This window comes from Dromaius novaehollandiae, chromosome 10 (genome assembly GCF_036370855.1).
Source record: "Dromaius novaehollandiae isolate bDroNov1 chromosome 10, bDroNov1.hap1, whole genome shotgun sequence".
Classification (NCBI taxonomy): Eukaryota; Metazoa; Chordata; class Aves; order Casuariiformes; family Dromaiidae; genus Dromaius; species Dromaius novaehollandiae.
The window spans coordinates 25,817,940-25,840,795 of NC_088107.1; the positions used below are offsets into that span (position 1 = coordinate 25,817,940).

At 57.5% G+C, this 22,856-nt stretch overlaps 2 non-coding genes across 2 annotated transcripts; one reads left to right on the top strand and one right to left on the bottom strand.

The window, feature by feature from the left end:
* The first annotated feature begins 847 nt into the window (after positions 1-847).
* Positions 848-930, top strand: TRNAL-CAG (transfer RNA leucine (anticodon CAG)). Its single transcript has one exon. It is a non-coding gene; the product is annotated as a tRNA-Leu (tRNA).
* Positions 931-22,615: 21,685 nt separating this feature from the next.
* Positions 22,616-22,687, bottom strand: TRNAM-CAU (transfer RNA methionine (anticodon CAU)). Its single transcript has one exon. It is a non-coding gene; the product is annotated as a tRNA-Met (tRNA).
* Between the last annotated feature and the right edge of the window lie 169 nt (positions 22,688-22,856).

Consider the following 22,856-nt stretch of genomic DNA (forward strand, 5'->3'; position numbering starts at 1 on the left):
CCAGCTTGTGCTTCCCCAGCCACCAGCCAGGCCAGCTTTGGAGGTGGGCAGGAACAGGAGAGCAGGGGCAGAACTGGGGCCAGCAGGAAGGCCGTGGGGCAGGAAACATCAGGAACCACCCCCTCCTGTCTGCTGGGGAGAGGCAGCCAGAGACAGGCTCCAGAGGGGACAGCCTTCAGAGCAGGAGCTGCCTTGCGGATGGCAAGGCCACCGCTGGAACGGAGCTGTCCCCTGGTCTTCTGGGGTTTGCATCTGCCCAAGGAGGGACTGGCAGCCTCCCTGCCCAAAGAAAGACTGTCTCCTATGCACAGAGCCAGGCTCACCAAATGGCACAAGGACCTGTACATGGGTGCCCAAGCAGGCACATGCATGGAGAGAGAAAGAGGCGGTGGCAGTGCCTGAAGCCATTGGGTGTAGCGGGGCTTGCAGGCAAGAAATCAAAGGTGCCAAAGCGTGCTGCTGGGACCTGCAGACCCACGAGTTTCCTCTGGCGTCCTCGTTGGTTTACGACAGTGTCAGAGCCCTGAGGAGCCAAGAGCAGGTGACTGTGGGCATCTTGAACCGCCTGCCCCGCGAGTTCCTTTGGTTCTGCCATTGAAGAATTCCCTTTTGCATTCTCACAGCCGGAAGAAGTTTCCTGACCATGTGCCTTGGGCCCCTCTGCTCCCTGCTCTGAAATGCCTCCAGCTCCTGCTGTTGCCTCCAAAGAGCCCAGCGCCACAAGGGGAGAGGTCCTGCCAGCAGCCAGCTCTCTGTGCCCCACGCACAGGAGGAGCCTGAATCCATCCCCCCCCCCCCTCCCCGGCTCAGGCAGGCTCTAGGGAGAAGAGCGGAGGCTGGCTAAGAGGTCAGGATGGCCGAGCGGTCTAAGGTGCTGCGTTCAGGTTGCAGTCTCCGTGGGAGGCGTGGGTTCAAGTCCCACTCCTGACAGACTTCTGCCTGCCAGTCTTTTCCTTCCCCAGACTGGGAAGTGTGGAGACTTTCCTCCCAGAAATCCTTCTCCGCGCATGCTGTGCTCTCCAGTCTGCGCCGCTCAGAGAAGCCCATGGCTTGTGGTGAAGGAGCGAGGGGAGTCCCTCGGGTCGGATCAGCTCCCTGAACGGGCTCTGGGGTTGATAGGATTTGCACCTCTGCTGTCCCCAAAGAGGTCAGGGCCTCGGGGCTGGCACCCATTTCAACTCCTGCCTAGCTACTGGCTCTCATCCTCCCACCTTCTCGTAGGTACTCAACGGCTGCAATTAGATCCCCCCAAAACCTTCCCATCTGGGTCCCGCCTAAACAAGGGCAGTTCCCTCAGCTTCCGCTCACAGGGCCAGTGCCTCCCGCGCCGGTGCCAGGCCCCACCCTGGCAGGCTGCACTGCCAGCTGCTCACAAGGACCCCCAAGGGCCTGTCCAGCAGAGCAGCTCCCCACCCAGTCAGTCCCCAGTGCAGGGCAATTGGTCCATGCAGGCGCTGGACTTTGCGTTCCTCCTTCTGGAGGTCCACCCCCCTCAGACCATGACGTCCCAACTTGGATGCAAAGATGCTGTGGCAGACCATGTCCAAAACCTTGCTAAAGACAAGGGAGACAACATCGCCTGTTGTCCCTCCATCCATGGATGGATATAGTGAAGAGGACTTGCTCCACGGCCTTCCAAGGGACTGACGTGAGGCTGAGTGGCCTGGGGTTCCCCAGATAGTCTTTCTTCCCCTGTTTGGAGACTGGTGCAGCACTTGTCTTTCTCCAGGCATCAGGGACTTCCCCTGCTCTCTGCTCCCCAATCTGCAGAGCCCCCAAGATGTCTCTTTCTGTCTTGAAGGTACAAGCCAGCTTTAGGGTCTCAGCTCAAATGTTGTCTTTGTGTGTGTGTGTGTGTGTGTGTGTGTGTGTGTGTGTGTGTGTGTGTGTGTGTGGACTTATTCACAGGAGAAAGAGCTGTGGTGGGAAAGTTTCCTGCTCATGTGACAATCCCACCTCACTGCCTGCCCTGGGGGAAAAGAGCTTTCCTGTTAAACGGTTGCAGAGTGGAAGGGAAGTGTCCAGATGGTGCGTATGGTGACAGCCCAAGAAGGATGACTTCTCTTTCTCATTCTAGCTGGGTTGTTTCAGAAGTGTGTTAACACCCCGCTCTTCCAGTTTGATCTGTCATTAGAGGAGAGACTAACAGGGCGGGGATTCATTAGCCAGGAGAAGACCATGCTGAGGAGGAACTTATCAATGTGTATAAAAGCTAGGCAACAGTGATGAATTCAGAAGCCTGCGGCGGGAGCCTTCACAGGGCTACTGGGAAGCTCTCAGGGCAGAGATGGAGAAATTTCAGGAGTCTGGTGGCAGGAGAGAGTGAAACTCTGGGAAAGGAAAAAGAGAAGGGAGCGAGAAGAGGGGGAATCCTTATCTTGGAGCTCAGCAGTGAAGGATTTTCTTTGGAAAGCTGCCTACTTTCCTGCGGAGTCATTGTGGGACACGCCACGTAATGTGGAGAGTCTGATCTCACACAAGATCATTTCCCCCATAGCAGGCATGAGGCTGGCACTGTGAGGGTCAGCTGAGAAATGGAGGTAGCAAGCACTAGAGAGCAGTGTGATGGCGTTCAGTATTTGCTTCCTGGAAGTACCTCTACATTGGAAAAAGAGAAGGGAGCGAGGAGAGGGGGAATGAAGGGCTGAAGAGCTGCATGAGCGAGGGCACGTGATGCACAGTCCAGCTTGTGTGCTAAACGGGACAGTGTTACTAGCGAACTTAGCCTGAAAAGAGGATTTGTACCACACAGATTGCCTTCAGCTCATGCCCCTCCTCATGGTGAGCATGGCTATCAGCCATAGTGGAATTTAGCCATGACGGACACCTGAAGCTCAACAGCAAGGAAGGACCCTTTCACCGTGACTGATCCCACGAACCCATCCTGCCCCTGGGACTGACAGCAGTGCCCCTTCTCCTGCCCTTTCCCCATCCCCGCCTCTGAAGCCGTTTTGGGCGCTGGCTCCCCGCATCGTCTCTCCTCCCTTGTCCCTGACGGCCGGTTCTGCCTGAGGGATCCAGCGCTGGGTCGCAGAAGAGCTGAGGTGGGAAGGAACCTCTGGAGGCTGTCTAGTGCACTCCCATGCTCAAAGCAGGGTCCAGCAGAGGGGGCTGCTCAGGGCCTTGTGCAGTCAGGTTGAGAATGGCTGCGAGGATGGAGCCTCCAGAAGCTCTCTGGGGAACCCATTCCCATGTTTGACCACCCTCACAGGAGAAGAGTCGTCTTCTGTGCGCTTAAGTGGGATTTGCTGTATTGCAGCTTGTGCCTGCTACTGCTTGCCCTGTGGTGGGGCCCCAGTGAGAAGCAGCTGACTCTTTCCTCTTCACTCCCCTGCCCCTGCCCTCTCCACCGCCTCAGGTACTGATGCATATCAGTAAGGTCCCCCTGAGCCCTCCTCTTCTCTTCTCTTCTCTTCTCTTCTCTTCTCTTCTCTTCTCTTCTCTTCTCTTCTCTTCTCTTCTCTTCTCTTCTCTTCTCTTCTCTTCTCTTCTCTTCTCTTCTCTTCTCTTCTCTTCTCTTCTCTTCTCTTCTCTTCTCTTCTCTTCTCTTCTCTTCTCTTCTCCAAGCTGAACAATCCCAGCTCCTGCCCAGCCTCTCCTGCTTTGACAGATGATCCAAGGCCTCAACCATTTTCGTGGCCCTTTGCTGGCCTCACGCCAATAGGTCCATCTTCCTCGTACCGGGAAGCCCAGAATGGGACACAGCACTCCAGCACTCCAGGTGGTGTCAGCAGTGCTGAGGAGAGGCAAAGGGAAGGATCTGCTCTCTTGAGCGGCAGGCAATTCTCTTTTCCCTTTCTTGCTGCCAGGCCTTTCATCCTCGCCACTCATCACACCCTTAGGTCTGCCTTGCCTTCCTGACACAAGCGTCACTCTCAGGAGATGCAACATCCGATGGGATGCTGAAGTTCAAAGAGGACGCAAGGAGTCACCAAATCTGCCTGGTTTTGAGGGTCCGCATTCCCTTGTGCAAGGGCACATTTGCTGACTGCTGAAAATACCTATTGCCACCCTTCCCGGCACGCTCCCTTACGGCCTCTGCCCTCCACCTCTCTGCATCCTGCCCCTGCACAGCAGCACAGCAAGCAGCTGAAGGCAGGTTCACCTGCAAGCAGCAGAAGGGCTCCAACTCCACGTCCTTCTCGAGGGCAGTGGGCTGCCTGGCGGGCTTCCAATGTATGGAAAGAGGGAGGCAGCTCAGCACAATTCCTAAGACACGTTCAAGGCCCACCGGGTACGTTGGCAGAGGAAAATGAAGACCCCTGAAGGGAGATTGTGAGTGCTTTTGGTGGAGGGCCTCACAGCTGACCCTGAGAGCCATCGGGGGGCCGGGATGACCAGGCAGCAGAGTCATGCTCTGTTCCTCTGAGGCTCACAGAGACTGAAAAGTCGCCTTTGCCTGTGGCCTTGATAGTGCCGGTCTTCCATCCTTCTGAGCCCATTTGCTTAGTTTTGGTGCTCTGGGATCCATTGAGGGAGCTCCACCCAAATCTGGCAGTGCCCCATGCTTACAGGTACCTGATTACACGTGTCCCATGTGCTGGGAGAGGGGAGGTAGTCCCTCCCCAGCTGCCGGCAGAGAGAAGTAAGCTCAGGACAGAGGGCAATGCTTTTGCAGGCAGAGCGGGTGGCTAACGGAGGCTGGAGGAGAAAGAAACAGCACCACAAGTCTCCAGCTATGCTGCACAACGTCTTTAATGAGAAGGGAGGCAAAAGGGCAGTGAAGCAGTACAGAGAGCAAGACACACGTTCCCAGGGTTCAGTGAAGCACAGAGAATTGCTCGTTTCCCCAGCACAAGCACCAGGCAAAGTGCTTGCCTCTTCCCATTCCCCCTCTACCTTGTGGCAATCACGTCCCCACAACAGCAATTCCTAACCCTGGTACCCTGTGCCCATCAAGCGGAGATGCAGCCAAGTGGAAGAGCAGGAGCTCTTTCCCGAGGAGTTTGGAGAAAAGCAGAGCCAGAGGCAGCGTGGCAAGACCTGCCATGCAGCGAGGCGCAGCGGGCACCGTTGGCTCGCCCCAGGTGGGATGGGGGTACCCAGCTCGTCTGCAAGCCATGGCCGTGCTTGCAGTCTCGGGTGCCCATTTCCTTCCAGGTTCCTGGGTGGTGGCGCCGAAGGGGATGATCGTCTGGCTTCAGCAGTTTAGACTGCAGCGGGGGGGAGGCAGACACAGTCCGACCGCGCCCAGATCAAGGGAGCCGCCAGATGTGATGGGCACCCCCGCAGCACTGAGGGAGCTGCCAACAGCAGCTGACAGAGAGGATCCCACGGCTGTGCTCTGAGGGAAGGAGGTGAGAATGGGGCCAGGCAGGGTCACCACGACCGGGGAGGCCTGGATGGCAACCGTCGAGTCAGCGCAGCGGGCGATGCACGGCTCATTGCAGCTGCTTGCAAGTGGGGTTGGGCCAGAGGTGCCGCAGGGGCGTGGCAGGCAGGGTCTGAAGCAAGACATCTCTCTGTGAGGGAGGCAAAGCTGAAACACAGAGCAGGGGAGGGAAAAGAGGGCAGAAGTTGGAGGACCCCGGATAATGCTGAGTGCGTGGCAACTGCCCCGTGCCTGGGTTTGGAGCAGAACTGATTTAGCAAGGCCAGCCCCATGCTTGGACGAGATCCCGCAAGGAGCTGCAGGCATGGTTTGGGCAAGCCCACAATGCCTTCCCCTAGCTCTTCGTCTGCCATGCCACACAGGCCTTCCCCTGTGGCTGTCCTATTGGAAACCACCAAGCTGGAAGAGCTCTGCTCCCTCTTCTCACTCAAGAGGCTGCCCTCGTCCCTGAGAGCGGGGGGAGGCTGCTGAGGCCTCCCTTCACTCCTGCTTCCAGAGCGACCTCAGGACGCACGGTCACATGCCCTCCGAGTCACACAGCACGGGAATGCTGACCAGCTTTTCACGTGAAATGCATCAGAGTGGGCTTAAAGCAGCTCTGCAAAGACCGCTCATACCACATCTCCAAAAGAAACGTTTCTGCCTTCAAGATGGCAGGGGATGTGCTGGGCTATTTGGTTAGGGACGACCTGCTGCAGGTGGAAATTCTGGGGCACTCGCATGCCCGCAGCTGAACCCAGAGATCCCCCTTCTGCTTGAATGCACCCTCCTCTTCCCAGCTCTCCATCACCACCCCGCTGGAAAGGAGAAAGAGGTAAAGGACCTTAAACATTTCTTTTCAAGTGCCAAGCTTGCCAGCCACCTATCAAGGTTGAGTAGCCAGCATGAGAGCCGTTCAGCCCGTAGGAAGAGAGGGAGCGGAGCCAGGCTTACCTAGTTCCCCAAGGAAAGTGAGGCAAAGAGAGGAGGATGGCAGAGCCTGGCGCAGCACAGGCTTTTATGCTGTGTCCCAGAGCCCCAGGGGGCCCAAAACATTCCTTGCTCATGAAGCACCCAAACACTCGTGGCTGCTGCTGCTTGCAGAGCTCTCGCTGGTGATTAAGCCCTTGCCTCTCTCAGCTGAAATGTTTTGCTCCCACTTCATAGGAGTTGATGGTGGAACGACTCATCTGTGTCGCAGCCACCCCTGCGGACTCCTAGGGTCCGTGAAGTTGGAGGTGTCAGGCTCGCTGTCCAGAGAGGTTTTTAAGCGGATTTGCGTCATGCGGATTGCCTTTGGCTCATCCGCCTCTGCCCGTGGTGAGCATGGCCATGAGCCGTGGTGAGGTTTGGCCATGAAGGACACCTCAAGCCAGCGCCCGAGTGCTTTCCGTGGAGGGACTCAGGCTGACCCTGAGAGACATCTCTCCCTGCAGGTTATGGCAGACGCTCCGGAGGTGGTGGGCTAAGTTCAGGGAGAACGTGAAGGCTGCGCAGTCCCGTAAGGGAGACGAGAGTCAGGTCTGCAGGGCCGAGGCAAAGCTCCACAGCAAGGAAGGATGCTAGTGAGCTGGAGGCAAGCGCCTTGGGGGCAGGAGTGAGGGCTGTGACAATGTTGCTAGTTCTGATGCTGGTCAGGCTGCACCACAGCCTCCGTCAGCTGCCTTGGAGCCTGGGAACGACGGCAGGTTCATGGTGAGCAGGACGAAGCCAGAGAGCGGGTTGGTCCCCTCCAGTGTGGAAAGGGCAAGCGGTCACTCTCTGGGATCTCCATAGCCATGTGCGTAGGGGACTTGAGTGGGCCTTCACGCTTCTTGCAGGCGGGGGTCTGGGCTCTGCTTGGGCAGTGGAGAATCTCCTGCAAACAAGCAGATCAAGGTGTAGGAGGGAGATCAAAGAGGTTCCTGCGTCCTTCCCTGAAAGTGACCCACACCCAAATGGACCTGTTTTGCGCAGCAGCTTCATTGCGGAGGCCAAAAGCCTGCATGGGCTGCTTCTTAGGAGTGGCTCGGGGCAGCGAGCTGCAGCGTGCGGCTGTTTCTCCTGGGTGAGGGATGGCGTGGCGCATTCAAGGCATTTTCATTCCAGAGCAACGTTGGATCGGTCTCCCGGAGCAGCTGGGAGCCATCGTACTGTGGAAGAGCTGGGAAAATCCCTGAACTCCAGGGAAACGTGAGTCGCCCTGCTGTTGACTTTGGTGGAGATGGCGTCCTGGCCTCAGGCGTGCCAGGAATACCGAGCTTGTGTCCTCATTCTTCCTGAAGTGCCACTTTCCTGAAGGGCATTTCCAAATGGTTTGCGTTATTGCTGAAGCCCCTGGTGCCTCTAGGCAATCGCATGCTCCTGCCTTCCAGCCCTTTTGTGGCTGGTCAAGGGCCCTTGTGACTCAGCACATCCCCAAAGAGGTGAGGGAGGAAGGACCGCCCTAAAGGTCCTCAGGGCCAACGTCCTGCTCCAAACAGGCCAAACTTCCCAGCTCCACCCGGCGGCTCAGGGTCTGAGCACCGACACGCACGGAGATGCCAGTGTCCCTCGCACAGCCTGTGTCAGGGCTGCACCGTACTCACTGAGGCTTGTTTTCCCATTGCCAGAGCTGGGTTTTCCCTTCCCCGCCTCCCCTCTGGGCCTTCTCTCCTCCAGGCTGCACAAAGCCAATGCCGTCGACCTCTGCTCCTACGGCATGGGCTTCAGCCCCGCCTGACTGAGTCTGGCCCTGGGCCTGTTGCTCTCTCCAGGTTTCTGATGCGTCTCTGGTCCTGGGGGACCCAGACAGGGCACTGCAATGCAGGTGTTGCCCCAGCAGCAGTGAGAAGGGCAGAGCATCGATCGCTTTGCTCAGCTTGCATTGAACCGTTTGAGTTGGAAGGGACCTCTGTGAGTGAGCTAGTCCAATGCCCTGCTCGAAGCAGTGACGACTACGTCGGGTTGCTCAGGGATGTGTGTAGGCAAGCTTTTTCCTCTCCCCAAGAAGGGCAATCCAGCAACCACGCTCTTCCAGGGCTTGACCACCCCCATGATGCAAAAGATTCTTCATCTTAATCTGTGTTATATGTAGCTGGACTTTACAGTGCTACAGCTTGTGTCCTCTGCTCCTTGCCCAGTCACTGTGAGCTCCAGAAGCGCCTTCTTTTCTTTCTCCTCCCGCGGGGCAACTGCAGAGAGGAATGAGATCTCCCCTGAGCCTTCTCTTCCTAGGGCGGCCAAAAGCTAGGTCTCCCAGCCTCTCCTCGTATGTCACATGCACCAGACCCCTAGTCACCCTGGTGACCCTGTCTTCCTGCCCGGGACTCACTCCACAAGGGCAATGCCTTTCCAGTACTGGAGATTCAAGACCGGGCACACTGTCGGTCTCCCAGGTGCCAAAGAGAGGGGAAGGGTCCCGGCCCTAGCCCTCGCCCTCGCCCTCAGCCTCGCCCTCGCCCTCGCTGTCACCGTTGCCCTGCTGGCTGCAGCTTGCCAACGCAGCCCAGGATGTGGCTGTCTGTCCTTGCAGCCAGAGCATAGTGCTGGCTCAGGTTTGGCTTCTTGTCCGCCTGGCCCCACCAAGACCCTTTTAAGCAAGCTGCTTCCTAGCCAGTCGGCCTCCAGCCTGCCCTGTGTTATTTCAGCCCAGGGGAGGACGAGCCTTTGCCGTTGTTGACCTGTAGGCACTGGCTGTCAGCCCCTTTCTCCAGCCTGGTGAGTTTTCCCTGAATACCAGCCTGGGCCTCCAGTGTGCCAGCTGCATGTCCCCGGTCTGGCCTCTTGTAAGAATGTACTGAAAGTACCCTGTGGCACCGTTCAAGCTGCTCAGGACACTGTCCAGTCCGGTGTTGAATATCTCCAGTGATGGAGACTCCACAGCCTCTGTGGGCAGTGTGTTGCAGCGCTTGGCCACCCTCACCATCAGCAATTTTTTTCTTATGTGGAGATGAAATTTTCTGTGTCTCCATTTGTGCCTAATGCCCCTTGTATGCTCACTGCATGACACTGAAAAGAGTCTGGCTCCATGTTTGCTACACCCTCCCACAGGTGTTCATGCGCACGGAGAAGATCACCCCCCTCCTCGCCTTCTTCAGGCTAAACAGTGCCAGCTCTCTCAGCCTCTGCTCGTAGGACAGATGCTCCAGCCCCTTCATGCTCTTTGTGGCCCTCTGCTGGGCTTGCTCCAGAAGGTCCATGCCTGTCTTGTCCTGCGGAGCCCAGAACTGGACGCAGCACTCCGCATGTGGTCTCGCCAGGGCTGTGCAGCGGGCAATCATCAACGCCCTTGACCTGGTGGCTCTTCGTGATGCAGCGAAGGATGATGCTGGCTTTCTTGTTGCAGAGGAACCTTGCCGGCTCATGTTCAACTTGGTGTCCACCCAAGCTTCTTTGTTTGTAAGCATGAGGTCCAGCAGAGCTCCTTCTCTGCAAAGCTGCTTGCCAGGCGGTCGGCTCCCAACAGGTACTGCTGCATGGGTTATGAGCGCTGAGGGCCCTCTGACTGGCACTACACCCTTCTGGTGTATCGGCCACCCCTCCCCATTTCGTATCATCTGCAAACCTGCTGAGGGTGCGCTGGGGTCCCATGATCTAGGCCATTAATGAAGAGGCTGGAGAGCACTGGACGCAGTATCGACCCCTGGGGGACGCCACTGGTGACTGGCCTCCAGCTGGTCTTTGTGCTGCGGATCACAGCCCTTGTGATAAACAGCATCTGCTGCTCTCCCCTCATCCACTAACTCAGCCATTGCATCGTAGAAGGCCCGTAGGAGTGCATAGTTGTGCATGTCCCGCCTGTTCAAATATTGCCTAGCCTGATCCTCCTCCACTGAGGGCAAGTGTGCCTGGGCCTGGACTTTCCCCCTGGTTTCAGGGACCTGGGATTCCTGACGTGCGGTCACCCCGGTAAAGAGCAAGGCAAAGAAGGCCGTCAGTACCTTGGCCTTTTCTTTGTCCTTTGTGACCGGGTCGCCTTTGCCAGTGAGCAGAAGGCCCCTGCTTTCGCTGGTCTTTCTTTTGCCGCTGAGGTACCCGTAGAAACACCTCTTGTTCCCCTTCACGTCCCTCCTGAGATTAAGCCCCAGGTGGCCTTTGGCCTTCCTAACCCCATCCCTGCATGCTTGGAGAGTGTCTCTGCGTTCTTCCCAGCTCACATGTCCCTGCCTCCACCTGCTGTATGCTTCCTTTAGATGTCGGAGTTCCTCCAGGAGCTCCTTATGCACCCATGCGGGCCTCCTGCGGCCTTTGCTTGTTGGGATGGACCATTCTGGAGCTTGAGGAGGTGATCCTTCCTTGAAACTCAGCCATCACTCCTGGACCCCTCTTCTCTCCAGGATGGTGTCCCATGGGATTCTTCCAAGCAGATCCCTGAAGAGGCCAAAGTCTGCTCTTCTGAAGTCCAGGGCTGTGATTGTGGCTTTGGGCTTTCTCTCCTCCGCTCAGGAGCCTGAACTCCATCTCGTGACCACTGTGCCGAGGTTGCTCCCAGCCTTCCCGTTCCCGACCAGTTAGGTCTTCTTTGTTCGTAAGCATGAGGTCCAGCAGAGCACCTGCCCTCCTCAGCTCCTCCGTCGCCTGTGTCAGGCACTTGTCGTCAAGACCCTCCAGAAACCTCCTGGATGATCCGTCTTGGACAGGGAGCTCTCTGTGATAAAAGCTCACAGCACAGGCATTTCCACAAGGTGAACGCAGGATCTCCTCTTGACAGGGAAGGGAGTTAAACCAGAGCATGGGTGGCCCCTCCTTGCTTGGCCAGCCTCTGAGAGGAGCAGCAGAGCAGCCTGATGCTCCCCGGGGGATGCATCAGAAGCAGGTCTGACCCCCAGCACAGCACTTCTCCCAGCAGCAGAGCTGCAGTCTGCTTCCCTTGGCCCCGCTGCCCTCCTGAGCCAGAGCTCTCCAGAAGGGACCCCCCAGGAATGACGGTGCTACCCCGCTCTGCGCTCTGGAACTGGAGCTGTGAGTTCACATCTCAGTGGGGCCTCAAGCTGCTGCTTCTCTGGTGGCTTTCCTCAGCGTGTTTGCATTTTTATACCCGTGCATGGCTGTTGGGTAGATTGCTTTATGCACTCTGGTCCTCCTTACTTCCCTGCCCTCCGGCTCTGTTCTTTCAGCGTGACTGAACCCATCCTGCCCCTGGGACTGACAGCAGTGCCCCTTCTCCTGCCCCTTCCCCATGCCCGCCTCTGTAGTCGTTTTGGGCCCTGGCTCCCCGCATCGTCTCTCCTCCCTTGTCCCTGACAGCCGGTTCTGCCTGAGGGATCCAGCGCTGGGTCACAGAAGAGCTGAGGTGGGAAGGAACCTCTGGAGACTGTCTAGTGCACTCCCATGCTCAAAGCAGGGTCCAGCAGAGGGGGCTGCTCAGGGCCTTGTGCAGTCAGGTTGAGAATGGCTGCGAGGATGGAGCCTCCAGAAGCTCTCTGGGGAACCCATTCCCATGTTTGACCACCCTCACAGGAGAAGAGTTGTCTTCTGTGCGTTTAAGTGGGATTTGCTGTATTGCAGCTTGTGCCCGCTACTGCTTGCCCTGTTGTGGGGCCCCAGTGAGAAGCAGCTGACTCTTTCTTCTTCACTCCCCTGCCCCTGCCCCCTCCACCGCCTCAGGTACTGATGCATATCGATAAGGTCCCCCTGAGCCCTCTCTTCCCTTCCCTTCCCTTCCCTTCCCTTCCCTTCCCTTCCCTTCCCTTCCCTTCCCTTCCCTTCCCTTCCCTTCCCTTCCCTTCCCTTCCCTTCCCTTCCCTTCCCTTCCCTTCCCTTCCCTTCCCTTCCCTTCCCTTCCCTTCCCTTCCCTTCCCTTCCCTTCCCTTCCCTTCCCTTCCCTTCCCTTCCCTTCCCTTCCCTTCCCTTCTCCAAGCTGAACCGTCCCAGCTCCTGCCCAGCCTCTCCTGCTTTGACAGATGATCCAAGGCCTCAACCATTTTCGTGGCCCTTTGCTGGCCTCACGCCAGTAGGTCCATCTCCCTCGTACCGGGAAGCCCAGAATGGGACACAGCACTCCAGCACTCCAGGTGGTGTCAGCAGTGCGGAGGAGAGGCAGAGGGAAGGATCTGCTCTCTTGAGCGGCAGGCAATTCTCTTCTGACACCACCCAGCCTGCTTCTGACCACCTTTGCTGCAAGGACATGTTGCCGCCTCAGGCACTGAAGCCCTTCTGTGGCACAGCATCCTTCCTCTGAAATAAATACCCACGAGCTACCAAGGTGCTGGGGAGCCACCTGCGTTAGCAAAAAGAAATGAAGCCTGGAGTCGCTGATACCCAGAGGAACGCCAGGACTCCAGCTGAGATTCGGACTCAGAAGGGCCACTTCTCCCTGCCTGTCACTGAAGGTGCCCTCCACAACTCAGCTGAGAACCCACATCCCTTTCTTGCTGCCAGGCCTTTCATCCTCGCCACTCATCACACCCTTAGGTCTGCCTTGCCTTCCTGACACAAGCGTCACTCTCAGGAGATGCAACATCCGATGGGATGCTGAAGTTCAAAGAGGACGCAAGGAGTCACCAAATCTGCCTGGTTTTGAGGGTCCGCATTCCCTTGTGCAAGGGCACATTTGCTGACTGCTGAAAATACCTATTGCCACCCTTCCCGGCACGCTCCCTTACGGCCTCTGCCCTCCACCTCTCTGCATCCTGCCCCTGCACAGCAGCACAGCAAGCAGCTGAAGGCAGGTTCACCTGCAAGCAGCAGAAGGGCTCCAACTCCACGTCCTTCTCGAGGGCAGTGGGCTGCCTGGCGGGCTTCCAATGTATGGAAAGAGGGAGGCAGCTCAGCACAATTCCTAAGACACGTTCAAGGCCCACCGGGTACGTTGGCAGAGGAAAATGAAGACCCCTGAAGGGAGATTGTGAGTGCTTTTGGTGGAGGGCCTCACAGCTGACCCTGAGAGCCATCGGGGGGCCGGGATGACCAGGCAGCAGAGTCATGCTCTGTTCCTCTGAGGCTCACAGAGACTGAAAAGTCGCCTTTGCCTGTGGCCTTGATAGTGCCGGTCTTCCATCCTTCTGAGCCCATTTGCTTAGTTTTGGTGCTCTGGGATCCATTGAGGGAGCTCCACCCAAATCTGGCAGTGCCCCATGCTTACAGGTACCTGATTACACGTGTCCCATGTGCTGGGAGAGGGGAGGTAGTCCCTCCCCAGCTGCCGGCAGAGAGAAGTAAGCTCAGGACAGAGGGCAATGCTTTTGCAGGCAGAGCGGGTGGCTAACGGAGGCTGGAGGAGAAAGAAACAGCACCACAAGTCTCCAGCTATGCTGCACAACGTCTTTAATGAGAAGGGAGGCAAAAGGGCAGTGAAGCAGTACAGAGAGCAAGACACACGTTCCCAGGGTTCAGTGAAGCACAGAGAATTGCTCGTTTCCCCAGCACAAGCACCAGGCAAAGTGCTTGCCTCTTCCCATTCCCCCTCTACCTTGTGGCAATCACGTCCCCACAACAGCAATTCCTAACCCTGGTACCCTGTGCCCATCAAGCGGAGATGCAGCCAAGTGGAAGAGCAGGAGCTCTTTCCCGAGGAGTTTGGAGAAAAGCAGAGCCAGAGGCAGCGTGGCAAGACCTGCCATGCAGCGAGGCGCAGCGGGCACCGTTGGCTCGCCCCAGGTGGGATGGGGGTACCCAGCTCGTCTGCAAGCCATGGCCGTGCTTGCAGTCTCGGGTGCCCATTTCCTTCCAGGTTCCTGGGTGGTGGCGCCGAAGGGGATGATCGTCTGGCTTCAGCAGTTTAGACTGCAGCGGGGGGGAGGCAGACACAGTCCGACCGCGCCCAGATCAAGGGAGCCGCCAGATGTGATGGGCACCCCCGCAGCACTGAGGGAGCTGCCAACAGCAGCTGACAGAGAGGATCCCACGGCTGTGCTCTGAGGGAAGGAGGTGAGAATGGGGCCAGGCAGGGTCACCACGACCGGGGAGGCCTGGATGGCAACCGTCGAGTCAGCGCAGCGGGCGATGCACGGCTCATTGCAGCTGCTTGCAAGTGGGGATGGGCCAGAGGTGCCGCAGGGGCGTGGCAGGCAGGGTCTGAAGCAAGACATCTCTCTGTGAGGGAGGCAAAGCTGAAACACAGAGCAGGGGAGGGAAAAGAGGGCAGAAGTTGGAGGACCCCGGATAATGCCGAGTGTGTGGCAACTGCCCCGCGCCTGGGTTTGGAGCAGAACTGATTTAGCAAGGCCAGCCCCATGCTTAGACGAGATCCCGCAAGGAGCTGCAGGCATGGTTTGGGCAAGCCCACAATGCCTTCCCCTAGCTCTTCGTCTGCCATGCCACACAGGCCTTCCCCTGTGGCTGTCCTATTGGAAACCACCAAGCTGGAAGAGCTCTGCTCCCTCTTCTCACTCAAGAGGCTGCCCTCGTCCCTGAGAGCGGGGGGAGGCTGCTGAGGCCTCCCTTCACTCCTGCTTCCAGAGCGACCTCAGGACGCACGGTTGCATGCCCCCCAAGTCACACAGCACGGGAATGCTGACCAGCTTTTCACGTGAAATGCATCAGAGTGGGCTTAAAGCAGCTCTGCAAAGACCGCTCATACCACATCTCCAAAAGAAATGTTTCTGCCTTCAAGATGGCAGGGGATGCGCTGGGCTATTTGGTTAGGGACGACCTGCTGCAGGTGGAAATTCTGGGGCACTCGCATGCCCGCAGCTGAACCCAGAGATCCCCCTTCTGCTTGAATGCACCCTCCTCTTCCCAGCTCTCCATCACCACCCCGCTGGAAAGGAGAAAGAGGTAAAGGACCTTAAACATTTCTTTTCAAGTGCCAAGCTTGCCAGCCACCTATCAAGGTTGAGTAGCCAGCATGAGAGCCGTTCAGCCCGTAGGAAGAGAGGGAGCGGAGCCAGGCTTACCTAGTTCCCCAAGGAAAGTGAGGCAAAGAGAGGAGGATGGCAGAGCCTGGCGCAGCACAGGCTTTTATGCTGTGTCCCAGAGCCCCAGGGGGCCCAAAACATTCCTTGCTCATGAAGCACCCAAACACTCGTGGCTGCTGCTGCTTGCAGAGCTCTCGCTGGTGATTAAGCCCTTGCCTCTCTCAGCTGAAATGTTTTGCTCCCACTTCATAGGAGTTGATGGTGGAACGACTCATCTGTGTCGCAGCCACCCCTGCGGACTCCTAGGGTCCGTGAAGTTGGAGGTGTCAGGCTCGCTGTCCAGAGAGGTTTTTAAGCGGATTTGCGTCATGCGGATTGCCTTTGGCTCCTCCGCCTCTGCCCGTGGTGAGCATGGCCATGAGCCGTGGTGAGGTTTGGCCATGAAGGACACCTCAAGCCAGCGCTCGAGTGCTTTCCGTGGAGGGACTCAGGCTGACCCTGAGAGACATCTCTCCCTGCAGGTTATGGCAGACGCTCCGGAGGTGGTGGGCTAAGTTCAGGGAGAACGTGAAGGCTGCGCAGTCCCGTAAGGGAGACGAGAGTCAGGTCTGCAGGGCCGAGGCAAAGCTCCACAGCAAGGAAGGATGCTAGTGAGCTGGAGGCAAGCGCCTTGGGGGCAGGAGTGAGGGCTGTGACAATGTTGCTAGTTCTGATGCTGGTCAGGCTGCACCACAGCCTCCGTCAGCTGCCTTGGAGCCTGGGAACGACGGCAGGTTCATGGTGAGCAGGACGAAGCCAGAGAGCGGGTTGGTCTCCTCCAGTGTGGAAAGGGCAAGCGGTCACTCTCTGGGATCTCCATAGCCATGTGCGTAGGGGACTTGAGTGGGCCTTCACGCTTCTTGCAGGCGGGGGTCTGGGCTCTGCTTGGGCAGTGGAGAATCTCCTGCAAACAAGCAGATCAAGGTGTAGGAGGGAGATCAAAGAGGTTCCTGCGTCCTTCCCTGAAAGTGACCCACACCCAAATGGACCTGTTTTGCGCAGCAGCTTCATTGCGGAGGCCAAAAGCCTGCATGGGCTGCTTCTTAGGAGTGGCTCGGGGCAGCGAGCTGCAGCGTGCGGCTGTTTCTCCTGGGTGAGGGATGGCGTGGCGCATTCAAGGCATTTTCATTCCAGAGCAACGTTGGATCGGTCTCCCGGAGCAGCTGGGAGCCATCGTACTGTGGAAGAGCTGGGAAAATCCCTGAACTCCAGGGAAACGTGAGTCGCCCTGCTGTTGACTTTGGTGGAGATGGCGTCCTGGCCTCAGGCGTGCCAGGAATACCGAGCTTGTGTCCTCATTCTTCCTGAAGTGCCACTTTCCTGAAGGGCATTTCCAAATGGTTTGCGTTATTGCTGAAGCCCCTGGTGCCTCTAGGCAGTCGCATGCTCCTGCCTTCCAGCCCTTTTGTGGCTGGTCAAGGGCCCTTGTGACTCAGCACATCCCCAAAGAGGTGAGGGAGGAAGGACCGCCCTAAAGGTCCTCAGGGCCAACGTCCTGCTCCAAACAGGCCAAACTTCCCAGCTCCACCCGGCGGCTCAGGGTCTGAGCACCGACACGCACGGAGATGCCAGTGTCCCTCGCGCAGCCTGTGTCAGGGCTGCACCGTACTCACTGAGGCTTGTTTTCCCATTGCCAGAGCTGGGTTTTCCCTTCCCCGCCTCCCCTCCGGGCCTTCTCTCCTCCAGGCTGCACAAAGCCAATGCCGTCGACCTCTGCTCCTACGGCATGGGCTTCAGCCCCGCCTGACTGAGTCTGGCCCTGGGCCTGTTGCTCTCTCCAGGTTTCTGATGCGTCTCTGGTCCTGGGGGACCCAGACAGGGCACTGCAATGCAGGTGTTGCCCCAGCAGCAGTGAGAAGGGCAGAGCATCGATCGCTTTGCTCAGCTTGCATTGAACCGTTTGAGTTGGAAGGGACCTCTGTGAGTGAGCTAGTCCAATGCCCTGCTCGAAGCAGTGACGACTACGTCGGGTTGCTCAGGGATGTGTGTAGGCAAGCTTTTTCCTCTCCCCAAGAAGGGCAATCCAGCAACCACGCTCTTCCAGGGCTTGACCACCCCCATGATGCAAAAGATTCTTCATCTTAATCTGTGTTATATGTAGCTGGACTTTACAGTGCTACAGCTTGTGTCCTCTGCTCCTTGCCCAGTCACTGTGAGCTCCAGAAGCGCCTTCTTTTCTTTCTCCTCCCGCGGGGCAACTGCAGAGAGGAATGAGATCTCCCCTGAGCCTTCTCTTCCTAGGGCTGCCAAAAGCTAGCCTCTCCTCATATGTCACATGCACCAGACCCCTAGTCACCCTGGTGACCCTGTCTTCCTGCCTGGGACTCGCTCCACAAGGGCAATGCCTTTCCAGTACTGGAGATTCAAGACCGGGCACACTGTCGGTCTCCCAGGTGCCAAAGAGAGGGGAAGGGTCGCTGCCCTCGCCCTCGCTGTCGCCGTTGCCCTGCTGGCTGCAGCTTGCCAATGCAGCCCAGGATGTGGCTGTCTGTCCTCGCAGCCAGAGCATAGTGCTGGCTCAGGTTTGGCTTCTTGTCCGCCTGGCCCCACCAAGACCCTTTTAAGCAAGCTGCTTCCTAGCCAGTCGGCCTCCAGCCTGCCCTGTGTTATTTCAGCCCAGGGGAGGACGAGCCTTTGCCGTTGTTGACCTGTAGGCACTGGCTGTCAGCCCCTTTCTCCAGCCTGGTGAGTTTTCCCTGAATACCAGCCTGGGCCTCCAGTGTGCCAGCTGCATGTCCCCGGTCTGGCCTCTTGTAAGAATGTACTGAAAGTACCCTGTGGCACCGTTCAAGCTGCTCAGGACACTGTCCAGTCCGGTGTTGAATATCTCCAGTGATGGAGACTCCACAGCCTCTGTGGGCAGTGTGTTGCAGCGCTTGGCCACCCTCACCATCAGCAATTTTTTTCTTATGTGGAGATGAAATTTTCTGTGTCTCCATTTGTGCCTAATGCCCCTTGTATGCTCACTGCATGACACTGAAAAGAGTCTGGCTCCATGTTTGCTACACCCTCCCACAGGTGTTCATGCGCACGGAGAAGATCACCCCCCTCCTCGCCTTCTTCAGGCTAAACAGTGCCAGCTCTCTCAGCCTCTGCTCGTAGGACAGATGCTCCAGCCCCTTCATGCTCTTTGTGGCCCTCTGCTGGGCTTGCTCCAGAAGGTCCATGCCTGTCTTGTCCTGCGGAGCCCAGAACTGGACGCAGCACTCCGCATGTGGTCTCGCCAGGGCTGTGCAGCGGGCAATCATCAACGCCCTTGACCTGGTGGCTCTTCATGATGCAGCGAAGGATGATGCTGGCTTTCTTGTTGCAGAGGAACCTTGCCGGCTCATGTTCAACTTGGTGTCCACCCAGAGTCCCAGCTCCTTCTCTGCAAAGCTGCTTGCCAGGCGGTCGGCTCCCAACAGGTACTGCTGCATGGGTTATGAGCGCTGAGGGCCCTCTGACTGGCACTACACCCTTCTGGTGTATCGGCCACCCCTCCCCGTTTCGTATCATCTGCAAACCTGCTGAGGGTGCGCTGGGGTCCCATGATCTAGGCCATTAATGAAGAGGCTGGAGAGCACTGGACGCAGTATCGACCCCTGGGGGACGCCACTGGTGACTGGCCTCCAGCTGGTCTTTGTGCTGCGGATCACAGCCCTTGTGATAAACAGCATCTGCTGCTCTCCCCTCATCCACTAACTCAGCCATCGCATCGTAGAAGGCCCGTAGGAGTGCATAGTTGTGCATGTCCCGCCTGTTCAAATATTGCCTAGCCTGATCCTCCTCCACTGAGGGCAAGTGTGCCTGGGCCTGGACTTTCCCCCTGGTTTCAGGGACCTGGGATTCCTGACGTGCGGTCACCCCGGTAAAGAGCAAGGCAAAGAAGGCCGTCAGTACCTTGGCCTTTTCTTTGTCCTTTGTGACCGGGTCGCCTTTGCCAGTGAGCAGAAGGCCCCTGCTTTCGCTGGTCTTTCTTCTGCCGCTGAGGTACCCGTAGAAACACCTCTTGTTCCCCTTCACGTCCCTCCTGAGATTAAGCCCCAGGTGGCCTTTGGCCTTCCTAACCCCATCCCTGCATGCTTGGAGAGTGTCTCTGCGTTCTTCCCAGCTCACATGTCCCTGCCTCCACCTGCTGTATGCTTCCTTTAGATGTCGGAGTTCCTCCAGGAGCTCCTTATGCACCCATGCGGGCCTCCTGCGGCCTTTGCTTGTTGGGATGGACCATTCTGGAGCTTGAGGAGGTGATCCTTCCTTGAAACTCAGCCATCACTCCTGGACCCCTCTTCTCTCCAGGATGGTGTCCCATGGGATTCTTCCAAGCAGATCCCTGAAGAGGCCAAAGTCTGCTCTTCTGAAGTCCAGGGCTGTGATTGTGGCTTTGGGCTTTCTCTCCTCCGCTCAGGAGCCTGAACTCCATCTCGTGACCACTGTGCCGAGGTTGCTCCCAGCCTTCCCGTTCCCGACCAGTTAGGTCTTCTTTGTTCGTAAGCATGAGGTCCAGCAGAGCACCTGCCCTCCTCAGCTCCTCCGTCGCCTGTGTCAGGCACTTGTCGTCAAGACCCTCCAGAAACCTCCTGGATGATCCGTCTTGGACAGGGAGCTCTCTGTGATAAAAGCTCACAGCACAGGCATTTCCACAAGGTGAACGCAGGATCTCCTCTTGACAGGGAAGGGAGTTAAACCAGAGCATGGGTGGCCCCTCCTTGCTTGGCCAGCCTCTGAGAGGAGCAGCAGAGCAGCCTGATGCTCCCCAGGGGATGCATCAGAAGCAGGTCTGACCCCCAGCACAGCACTTCTCCCAGCAGCAGAGCTGCAGTCTGCTTCCCTTGGCCCCGCTGCCCTCCTGAGCCAGAGCTCTCCAGAAGGGACCCCCCAGGAATGATGGCGCTACCCCGCTCTGCGCTCTGGAACTGGAGCTGTGAGTTCACATCTCAGTGGGGCCTCAAGCTGCTGCTTCTCTGGTGGCTTTCCTCAGCGTGTTTGCATTTTTATACCCGTGCATGGCTGTTGGGTAGATTGCTTTATGCACTCTGGTCTTCCTTGCTTCCCTGCCCTCCGGCTCTGTTCTTTCAGCGTGACTGAACCCATCCTGCGCCTGGGGCTGACAGCGGTGTCCTTTGTCCTGCCCTTTCCCCATGCCCGCCTCTGTAGTCGTTCTGGGCCCTGGCTCCCCGCATCTTGGTGCTGCCACCAAGAGGGAACTTGGCAGGCTGGAGAAATGAGCAGAAAGGAACCTCATGAAGCTTGACAAAGGGAAGTGCAAGGTGCCGCACCTGGGGAAGAGTAACCCCATGTACCAGTAAAGGCTTGGCTCTGAGCAGCAAGGAGGAGCTTTGCAGGGGAAGACGCAGGTGTCCGAGCAGGCAGCAGGTTGAACATGAGACAGCAATGCGCCCTCATGGCAGAGAAGGCCAACAGCATCCTGGGCTGCAACAGGAAAAGCGTAGCCACCAGGCAGAGGAGGTGATCCTTCCCCTCCACTCAACACAGGTCAGGCCACATCTGGAGTGCTGTGTCTGGCTCTGGGCTCCCCAGCATAAGAAAGACATAGACGTACAGGAGCAAGCCCAGCAAACAGCCACAAAGATGAAGAAGGGACTGCAGCATCTGTCATAGGGGGAGAGGCTGGGACACGTGGGATTGTTCAGCCTGGAGAAGACAAGGCTCAGGGGCGATCTTATCAACATACACAAGTATCTGATGGGAAGGTGTAAAGAAGTCAGAGTGCGACTCTTCTCGGTGATGCCCAGCGACAAGACAAGAGGCAACAGGTACACACTGAAACAGAGGAAATTCCATCTCAACAGAAGGGAAAGCTGTTTTATTGTGAGTGTGGTTGAATGCTGGAACAGGCTACCCAGAGAAGCTGAGCTCCCACCCTTGGAGATAGTCAAAACCTCCCAGGGCACAGTCCTGGGAAACCTGCCCTGTCTGGCTCTGCTTTGAGCGGGGTTTGGACTAGATGATCTCCAGAGGTCCCTTCCAACCTCAACGGTTCTGTGATACCGTGCTCCTGTGACTTGCCTTTGCCCTTGTTGAACTGCAGGTGGTTCCTGTTGGCCCCCTTCTCCCACCTGTCGAGGTTCTCCTATTACCAGCGCTGCCCTCCAGTTTCTCGGCTGCATTGGCCCCGCCCCAGACTCGTCTCTCCAACAAATGTGCTACAAGCACCCTCTGTCCCACTGTCCAGGTCACCCCTTAAGACGTTAAAGCCCGTTGGCACCCCGAGTGATCCCTCAGGGACGACACTGGGAAGCAGCCACCAGCTGGCCTTTGTACCACCCAGCACAAACCTTTGAGCCTGACAGCCCAGCCCATTTGCCACACAAGTCAGCATCCAGGTCTCCTCTCCGCAACTCAGCAGACTAGCTCCAATGATACTGAGAGACCATGCCAAAGGCCTTGCTGCAGTCAGGGATAACAAGGGTAGCAACAGCGTTGCAGCAGTAAAAGCTCTCCTTCTTGCTCTCGATGTCCCTTGCCAGTCCCAACACAAGTCGAGCTTTGCCTTTCCTAAGACCATCGCAGCATGCCCAAGCACTGTGGCTTTATTCCTGCTGTTGGTCATTAAGTCTCCGGCCAAGTTTTCCCTGTTCATGAGGAGCAGGTCCAACCTTGGCCTCCTATGTCACATCTCAGGGATGTGCAAAGAAGTTTTCCTTGGCTCATTTGGCTGGTTGGAGCAGGAGGTGGATAAACAGGGTTCATGGCCCAGGCAGGGACTCTGGTCGGACCTATGGTCTGGGCTGGGGATTGAGGGACCTGCAGGTGTGCATGTACGTGTGAATCAGGAGAGGAGGGGGTGTCCACTGTGGCACTGCAGTCCTGACTAGCCCACGAGGAAGAAAGGATTGGGCCATTCGTGGTGGTGACGCCAGCGTGAGTGGGTGTTTCTGTGGGTGCTCATGAAGGCACTGCTCTTTGTCTGCATTCATACATGTGGCCAGGTCATGGGTGTGTATTCTGTGTGAGTGTGTGTGTGCGCGTGTGCACACGTGCCCATTGTGAAAGCTTGCTCAGCCTTGCCCCGGGCTGACCTACGAATGGGAGTGGCAGCCAAGAGGCTAGGAAGGAGAAATCCCCCAGGTCTTCCAGACCGCTGGATTTGTCTTCGCTGAACAAGCACCAGCCTTCACCTCCTCTCCACCTGCACAGCGGTGAAGGTCCCCGCTTGCCACCAGGAAGCTGGGGGTTTAGCTCCCTGAAGGGAAGGAAGAACCAGCTTTGTCCCCAGGACACCCACACTCCTGTGGGGGGACCTCTCTGTGTTCCTGTCTGCCTGGTGATCCACAGCCTTCTCTGCTCCTCAGGCGCACTTTGTGAGGTCTGGATGCTAAGAAAGCAAAGGAGAAGGTGAGAGAAGATGCTAAGAAAGCAAAAGAGAGGGCAGGAGCAGCACAGGCAAGGGGCTGAGGAGCAGGACAACTGCCACCAGCCCTGGAGCACCGCACAGAGGGGAGTGCTGGTGGAAGTGTGCAAAGTGAGAGGCCTCAGCTGGGAGGGGACTGGGAAAAAAGGGCCTTAGCAGAGGATGGTTTTGATCCATCGACCTCTGGGTTATGGGCCCAGCACGCTTCCGCTGCGCCACTCTGCTCCCCCCAGGATCTGGGTGGGGAGCTTGCAGAGCCCTCCCTGCCGCTCCTGCACACTGACAGCACCAGCGCTTGGGCTCAAGGGGGCTTCTGTTCCTCTTGCCTGGGCCTGAGCCTGGGCCTGGGCCCATGGAGGAAAAATGTCTCCCCAGGAAGCCCAAAGGCTGTGTG